The following is an 8773-nucleotide window of genomic DNA, read 5'->3' as shown; positions in this document are numbered from 1 at the left end:
TGTGCAGAGGTGATGGAAAATGATTTAAGTGCCCATGAAAAAAAAAATCTCGGTTGTATTTCACATCTGTGTTGCAGCAGAATTAATAGAGTTTCCATGGCATAATCGCTGGATTTATGACTACCTCTTCCCCTCAGTGATGATCAAGGTCACATCTGCATGTCTGACAACCGCTCAACCATCAGTGTGTTCGATCTGTCTCTGTTCACTTCAGCACAGGCCCTATGACATAGACAGAAAAATATGTGTGCAAACAACAATAATGTGATTCAAGTACATATGGAGAACATAGGTAGGCTATTATGTCTTGACAAAGAGCTATTTAAGTAGCAGAACAAAATAAATATTTTAGGACAGAAATAACGAGCAAATAAACAGAGACTAGATGGAATGATACCATTAGAGAAGAGAAAAATACTCATGGATAGATTAAATGAATATAAGCAAAATAAGCTGTCTCAAGGCTCTCAAGGCCATATTCCCAACATGGAAAGTTAATAGCTATGATTTTTCCTCTGTTTAATTTCTCAATACTTTTCAGTTTAATAAAACGAACTGCAGTGGGATGGAAGAAAATACATTTCCACTTAGAAAAGGCAATAACCTGAGAAAATAACCATTTTCAATTAAGCTAGGGTTCTGAAGAAACAAAGGATTTATGATGGTGTTCTCCTCAATTGTTTCAAGCATGACAATTATCTGCCAAACACTTGAGACTGCATTCAACTATTGCAAATCACACTTAATTGCTTTGCATTGTATGTGTACAAACATTGTAATCTCTGACTTACAGGTGTCAAGACTTTGTTTCCATTTATTTCAAAGCTTTATTTAAAGAACCAAATAATGAGTTTTATACGGATGTATAAATATTAGAAAATGAGCTGTCAAATATTAATTTTTTTGAACATTATGTGGCAGATTAAGACTCACTGAAACTCACTCACAAAAGTACCAAAGTGTTAGAATAAAGTACTAAGATTTCAACTGTATTGACAGCCACAGGCAGTTTCAACTAAAGGAAGCTACGCCTGTGGATTTTTCCCTGTGATTGCATACATACCTGTTCACTTAGGCGTCAGCACTTTGCTTACACTTTTGGCATTATGTTTGCTTTCGCAACACTTTTTTTTTTTGTCATATACTGCTGTGACTGTCTCTACGTTCTCTTTTATCTGTAAACACACAAAAAAGGTTTACCTCTACCCAAGAACTATGTATAGATTCCTCCACACATGATGATCATCTTGCAAGGAATTTATTGCTCAGTGGGTGATTGACTTAAAGTCTGTTGAAAAGAAAATTAGAGAGATAAAAATTAAAAATGTAATAATTGCATTACAAGCTAACTATAGTTCATGTGTTTGTTTAAATACCATTTAAATGTTTAAGGAACATTGTTCAGTTGTTCTTATCTAAAAATATGATCTCGTTAAATTACTTTTACTCACAGAAGTTTTCCACAGTCTTTTTAAAGTTTTTACTATGAAAAGTATACGGAGCCCCGCAGGGGACATGGGAGAAAAAAAAATTAAGACAGACTTTTGCTAACTCGGGATCTCGCAAAGGTTTTGCGAGATCTCACAAAACAAACTCGGGATCTCGCAAAAGTTTTGTGAGATCTCGCAAAACAAACTCGGGATCTCGCAAAACTTTTGCGAGATCTCGCAAAAGTTGAATTCCAACAATGGCGGCAGCTACTTAGTTGTAATATTACTCTTTCTGGGTCACAAAATACACTTTTAAGATATTTTGAGGCGTGAATGTAGTTGTGTAAACGTCAGATATCTGCTCGGTTTACAAGACATCACATATTTGCAAAAGTGCTCAGACGTTTTCGGAGATGTATGAAACTTTTGCGAGATCTTGCAAAATTTTTGCGAGATCCCGAGTTTGTTTTGCAAAATCTCACAAAACTTTTACGAGATCTCGCAAAAGTCCGTCGTATTTTTTTTTTCTCCCATGTCTCCTGCGGGGCTCGGTAAAAGTATTTATTGTTCTACGACAAATTGGGAAAATAATAAACAAACAAGCACACAAAAAAATGGTAGGTATGGTAGATTTTTTCTATTAGATAAAAGACCTGAGTAACTACAGTTGCGTAACCACTAACTTGAGTTAATAGCTAAGAAAAAGGAAGCACATTCACTACAAACAAGTTACACTATTGCTGTCACTGAAATACTGTTTCACTTAAGCCTATCAGCTAGCACTGGCTCACAATATACAATGCTGAAAGGGTTAATCTTTCTTCATTTACATCTTTAACATCACAGGTATTTTCTTCTTCTCCTGAAGTTAGCTATAGCATTTTAGAGTCCCATAAATGGTTGGTTTTAGAAGTGTGAGGCATTCCAAGACAATATGAGTACTTGTGCCCAGGAATAACTGTCATGCTGTATCAGGGGACTCTAGTGGCTGCATGGGTTTGTGATCTGATGAGATGGACTGCTTGTCATGTTTCTGCCAGATATTGAAAGAAATTGCCTGCTTGGGTAATAGAGCAACTGAACAGACAGAAGAGAAATAAAAAAAAATGATGAAGTGAAACGCAAATGCCTCATCACGTCTTACTGCCACACACACTCCTGATTATATCCAGCTGCATAGGAACACGTAGTTTGCCAAGGCTTAGACTTTTAGAGGGCACAAACTGAAATAAAGTTTCAATCAAAGAGGGCTTTTGAAGGATTTAACAAGACTCTACATTCACTGTTAGGATGCAAATCAAAATCCTAACAATGATCATAAATGCTCCATAAAGAGTTAAGTTGACAAAGACGTTTGGGTCTAATCACTTTTTATCTTGTTACTATATGCAATTCTATTATATTATTGTAGTAGTGGTTGTAGTAATGGTTCAGTAGCCTAACATACTATCACATCTTTATTATTTGATGGTTTCATGTTATTACTTAATTAATACTGTCTACTTTCCGAATGTTGTCGTTGTATATGCTTTTCATTTAATAAGTGTATTTTTTTTTTATCAATCTTGTTACCTTGTTTTGTCTGTTTTTTTACATAAGCAGTTAAATAGTGAAATGTGCATAATATTGATCTGTACATGAGAGATAAAATTATTGATTTTATTTTTCTTTTTTGCAAAATATGCACTTCCGAAAAAGAAGTGCCTGAAAATACTTCCCTTTTTTCTTTCATCATTTATTGATGAAAGTGGATAAAAGTGGAGAATATAAAAATATAAAATTCCTTCTTGTCACCCATAACCCCCTGAGACACACACAATTATATCACTTCAGAGCACACAGGCCAAATACAAAGATAAAATAAGTCTATATACTTAGATAAATAAGCATGCGAGCTAAAATTATTCATGTTTTCTTGAGAGAAAATGAATGATTTACTGTGCCTTTTGCGTTGATGCATTTACAGATGATGAATAGTTTAGTAAGTAATTCAGTCTCCTAATGAAATGCAGCTATTTGAGTATATTCAAATTGTTTTTTGTTTAATTGTTTCCTGAAATTGTTCTTCTCGGTTCATCATTGATCATCATGTAATGAACTGTGCAGTCTAGTCAAGTCACTCTGTCTAATTATTTATTAAAATTTGATGGAATTTTCACAACAACCCTAAGCAGCATATGCTGCCACGGAGACGAGAAGAAACAGATTTGTTATTGGCGACTAAAAGAAATTATGATTGTGAATGGATCTGAATAATGAACTTTTAATTTGCATAAGTACTTCAGAGACTTCAGTCATCTATTTAAAACGCAGTTTGTAAGTCACAATACATGGAACTCAATGATAATTGCGAGAACACATGTCAATAAACATATTTAAAAATTCACAATTCAACAGAGATAGACAAGTATTTGCATATATAGCAATGGTTTTACAACTCTTTACATTTATTAATACTGCCTGCACCTTTAAGACATTTTAAGTCCTCACATAGCTTGTTCTTTTTAAGTAAAACTATTCAGGCAGCGATCTTTGTCAAACCTGTTAAACCTGAAGACACACCCCTTCTTGTTCATTTCACTGAGGTAGACAATAACACCAGCAACTCAGCTTTTCATAAGATGGTGTGAGTATCTGTAAGGGTGAAGGTGCCTATCCTCAGCAGTCCTTTAAGAAAAGTCTACTCTACAAAGAGAGATTAGAACCGACAGCGAGGTGACTCTGAAAGCAAAAGGGTAAGACCATTACTCTTTTTCTCTACTCTTAATGGCCTCCTCTCACTTCCTTTCCAAGTTGCTTTCATGGGTGAGGAGGGTGATGGAATTTCATTACTTATGACTGAAATCCAAAGGAGTTTTGAAAGCCGCGTGAGATGGAAAGGTGCATTCAAAATGCCAGTATACCCTCCAGATGCCAGCAATCTAATTTACTGTCAGTGTTAATAAATGGGTTGCCACTGGATGGCACAGATAAGTTGTTACTTCACCATCAGGGTTATCACTTAATATCTGATAATGTCTTTGGGGAGCAATTGTATCCGACAGTTGAAACAGGGGGCCTCAACTCCTGGCAGGAGAGATGATCATCAGTGTGGAAAGATTGTTAATCTGTCAAATCAATGTGACTTCACTCAATAAAGTGTTCGTAAAGAGACTTAAGTTTAGACTGTAGTGTTAATGATTCACATTTGTGAAAAATGATCTCTCTTTAATGAAATGGGACACTTCAGCTCTCTGTTGTTTACTGACTAGACATATATCATTACGCCGATTCAGGCAGTGTCCTGTCTGTAGACATTGATGTCACATTTACGCTGAACCAAAATGTTTCTTTGTACGTTACTGGATTTTCTTTTAGAACATATAATGTCTTGTGCAGTTCCAAGGAAGAAGCACCACAAAGTGTAATAACAGCATTATGACGCTGTTATTGTAAACAAAGCTCGTATTGTAAAGCCTGAGAGTGTGGGAGTCGCCACATAATGCGGCCCATATAATTCCCTGTGGAAATTCTGCTATAATGAAGCTACACACACGGCGTATTACATTTCTGCCATTTCCTTCACAGATCTGAACCATCAGCTGTCAAGTCATTGGACTAAGCTCAACTTTTGTCAGAACAAACACTCACAATGGGAAGAGGTGAAAGTGAAGTGTGGGAGGAAAACCCTGACGACGTTAAGCAAACTCAACCCAAAAAACACACACCCACAAAGAGTAAAAGCACAGAGAAATCGGGGAGTAGCTGTCCCGCGTGCTGCTTGAAGACAAGGAACTGCCTGATGAGCCCAGAGTGTGGCAGGGCACTTCAGATCTCCAGTGTTGTTGCTATGTGTGGAATGTGTCTCCGCATGTTTATTGTAAGTCCAAACTTCAGAAACAGCAAGCAGCTATGATACAGCATATAACTGGTTGGGTGCGCCGATGCTTGAATGGGAAAATAATTTCCTGCTTAGATGAGTATAATCATTGCAAACACAAATATATAACCGTGACATTTAGAGGGTGAATACATTTCATTTGTCTTTTTCTGCACATTGCAATTGAAATACAAGCCAAGTGGAAAAAAAATCCACAGAAAACAAAATGATTATTTATGGAAAATTGTCTTCTTTTTCCTAATTTTTCATTATTATTTTCTTTCTTTCTTTTTTTATTTTGAAATTGCAGAGATGAACCTTGGACGACACGACCAACCTTTCTGGAATATATTATTATTATTAAACCTCCTCCAGCACTTTGCATGAAAATCATGCCATTACTCAAAGAAGATAAAATGAAGCAACATAGAGAAAACATGTAAATAAGACCAACACTAATTATTAGTAGTCAATCAGTGGAAACACTGAGGTAAAGTGAATGTTACCTTATTATAAAGTTACATTTTTTTGTAAAAAGTTTAACACTGAAGCCTCTCGCAATAAAATCATGTTTGTTTAATCAGCATGCTACAGTATTTAGTCAAAGCAGTTGTTGTATATTTATTTTTGAAAAAATCTCATTAATGTAAAAAATAATTATAGTAAATAAACTGTGACACGTCTAAGTAGTATCTTAGCTAGGTTTCTGCTGATGAAAAATGTTAACTAAAGCTTTCAGTAACATCCCCGTAATGACAGCACAAGTGTGTCACCTGTACCAGTGCTAATATTAAAAGCATTTAATTATTTAAATACTTTATACTGTCAACGCCCTCACTTGAAGCCTGTTGGGAAATAACCAGACTAAGGAGTTATCTTCACATATTAACAAAAGACAGCTATGCCATTACTCATGCTTGTGAGTCAGACCCTTTCATGGCGTGTTATTGACGTCATGGAAAAGCCATTGAAGCTTTTATGACAATAACATTGGCAACTAGATGGTGGAGAGTTTTATAAATAGCATTTTTACAAAACTATAGCATAATTTAAACCTGATCACGAGCCAATTCCAGCACTTTTTGGGAAGGAAAAGATCCAGGTTGCTGGTTGTTGAAAACTACTACATCTTCCTTTTCAACAAGATTTCAGGCTCACCTGATCACTGCAAGGTTTAGTTGACCTTGTTGTGAAAAACCTAGTGGGAGATTCTGTGACACGGTTAAAAATAAAAATTGGCCACCATTAAAAGAAAAAGAGAATGACCTTCCTTGTCAAATAGGGCAAGTGAAACACACCCCCCTTTGCTCTCTGTTGCTTTACTTTTGACTCAACTGCTCATGTACCTGTGTGTGCACGTTTGATAGGGTTAAATTGCTTGCTGTGGCTTACTTGGCTTGATGTAGCTGCAAAATGTTGGTTGCATCTATATGCAATGGGTTGTAGAAATATACAAAGCAGCTTAGCTACCTTGGGTCATTGTTCTTACTGAAACAAGCTGTTCAGTCTAACTGCAAATATTTGGGAAATATAGTTCTCCTCAATGTTGCCTTTTATAGATGGAACATCTTTCTTTTATCATTAGGCAAGCTACAAAATCCTAATTTATGCTGGATTGTTGACAACAGACTCCTCTTTGATGTAGGACGAAAGAACATGTTGGTCCTATTATTGTTGGTTACAAAAAAAGCCAGTTGTTTTGCACTCCCTTCCCCAGGAAAGCCAAATAAATTGAAATGGATTTGTTCAATATCCAAAAAAATCACCTTCAATAAAGTTTGCCTAAATAGCTAACTGATTTTCTGAGTCTAAAATGGCATACAGGTTGAGCTGTTGTGCTCACAACCAGACCACAGTAAGAAAATCCCCTGTCTTTCCAACAAATCCAAGAGTAGAAAATACTGTAAGGAACATTATTTGTTTGTTTAGCCAAAGCCAATGAGACAGTGTTTACCTTTATACCCCTTTATCTACATTTTCATACCTCTTTATTTCAAACTTTGAGCCTCCACCATTGTAAAAGCATCTATTTGAAAAAACTGCATTAAAAGTATGATAGATCTACGTTAAATAGGATATGTGGCTACCCTACATATCAGCAATAGCAGAGGGTAAAAGATGTTAGAGCCTTATACTGAAATGCATGGTAGTGAGGAGGGTTGGTAATGGATATTGTTTTCTTTTTTAAACTGAGAATACATTGTACAGTAAATGTAGTTTATTAATAATTTTCGCAGAACATAAAATAAAGTCATAGTGTGGCGGACCACCAGGTGGCTCCACTCACACCCAAGTTGAAGGGAAGTGCTGGGGTGGAGATTTTGGCGCTTTTTGTATGTGGAGTTCTGCTGAGTCAGTTAATAAAGTTGAAATGAGACACTGAGACCTCTTCTGTCGTCTTTACATACCTCCACAATAGCACTATTTCTGCTGCTAACCTACAATCGTTGAGGAATGATCATTTTGTTTGACTTTTTTTTTTCACAAATTACTATTATTCTCATACCACAAAATATTTGAAAAACCCCAACAAAAATAAAAAAATAAATAACACAGGTATCGTATCCAAAAATGTACCAAATTTAATACAAAAATGAAAGTCGAGCATACAATCAGAAAAGTGAAGGCAGTCAAATTCAGTAAACTCAAAAGAGTCAACAGGCAGATGGTGCACCTGAAAACCAGCAGAAGATCTTCATGAACAAGAGCAAACAAGAAATGGAAAAACAAGTGGAGAACACAAATTATCTGGCTGCATATCAAGACAGCAAGAGTTCAGCAACAGGCTAAGAGGTAGCAGCTGGGTAAGCACTTACTGTATCTAGTAGATCAGGTGTTTGGCAAATCACTCTATTTTTTGAGTACTGCGCAAATGAGCAATGTGCAATCTGCTGTGACAGAAATGAGTATGCATTTTTATTAGTTTTTTAAAGTTTGATTGTGATTTAAGGGAGATGAAATGCGCCAGAAAAGGACACAATATGTGATGAAAGCAAAGTTTACCTTTATTATCAGGTGTCATGACCAATAAGACATAAACACAATCTGCTCCTGTCAATCATTTCAGTGACCATGTGAGCTGTATTTATTACTTGCAGCACTGTAGGTCAGCTGGCAGATTCCAAATGCATCACATGTACATTATAGCAATGCTAATCAATAAAAAGGCAGAACATATTTTGTTATGCATGATAAAATATGTGTATGGATATTTATGTGTATATATATAGCATTCTGCCCTTATGGGGAAGCTCTGCTTTTCCTTTCCAGTTGAAAGCTGAGTTAGACTGAACTATATAGAGTAATAATGGATAAGCCACCAGGAAAGTAACTGTGAAAATATAAAAAACAAAAAGATATTTTGTCATTATGTGTGTGACATTAGTGGGTGGTTTTCTAGACTGTCACTGTCAGCGCTCCAAAGAGCTCATCCCTGTAGCAGTGTCATTTCAAACACCACAGCTGACTGAGCTTGACTATGAAC

General features: G+C 36.0%; 1 long non-coding RNA gene across 1 annotated transcript; it reads left to right on the top strand.

The window, feature by feature from the left end:
* The first annotated feature begins 4026 nt into the window (after positions 1-4026).
* Positions 4027-7660, top strand: LOC118454178 (uncharacterized). Its single transcript, XR_004843640.2, has 3 exons — positions 4027-4165; positions 4998-5289; positions 5600-7660. It is a non-coding gene; the product is annotated as an uncharacterized LOC118454178 (long non-coding RNA).
* The last annotated feature ends 1113 nt before the right edge of the window (positions 7661-8773 follow it).

Source organism: Neolamprologus brichardi, chromosome 8 (genome assembly GCF_056152115.1).
Source record: "Neolamprologus brichardi isolate AB-2024 chromosome 8, ASM5615211v1, whole genome shotgun sequence".
Lineage (NCBI taxonomy): Eukaryota > Metazoa > Chordata > Actinopteri > Cichliformes > Cichlidae > Neolamprologus > Neolamprologus brichardi.
The sequence above is the reverse complement of the archived record's forward strand: the minus strand, read 5'-3'. Positions and strand labels throughout refer to the sequence as shown.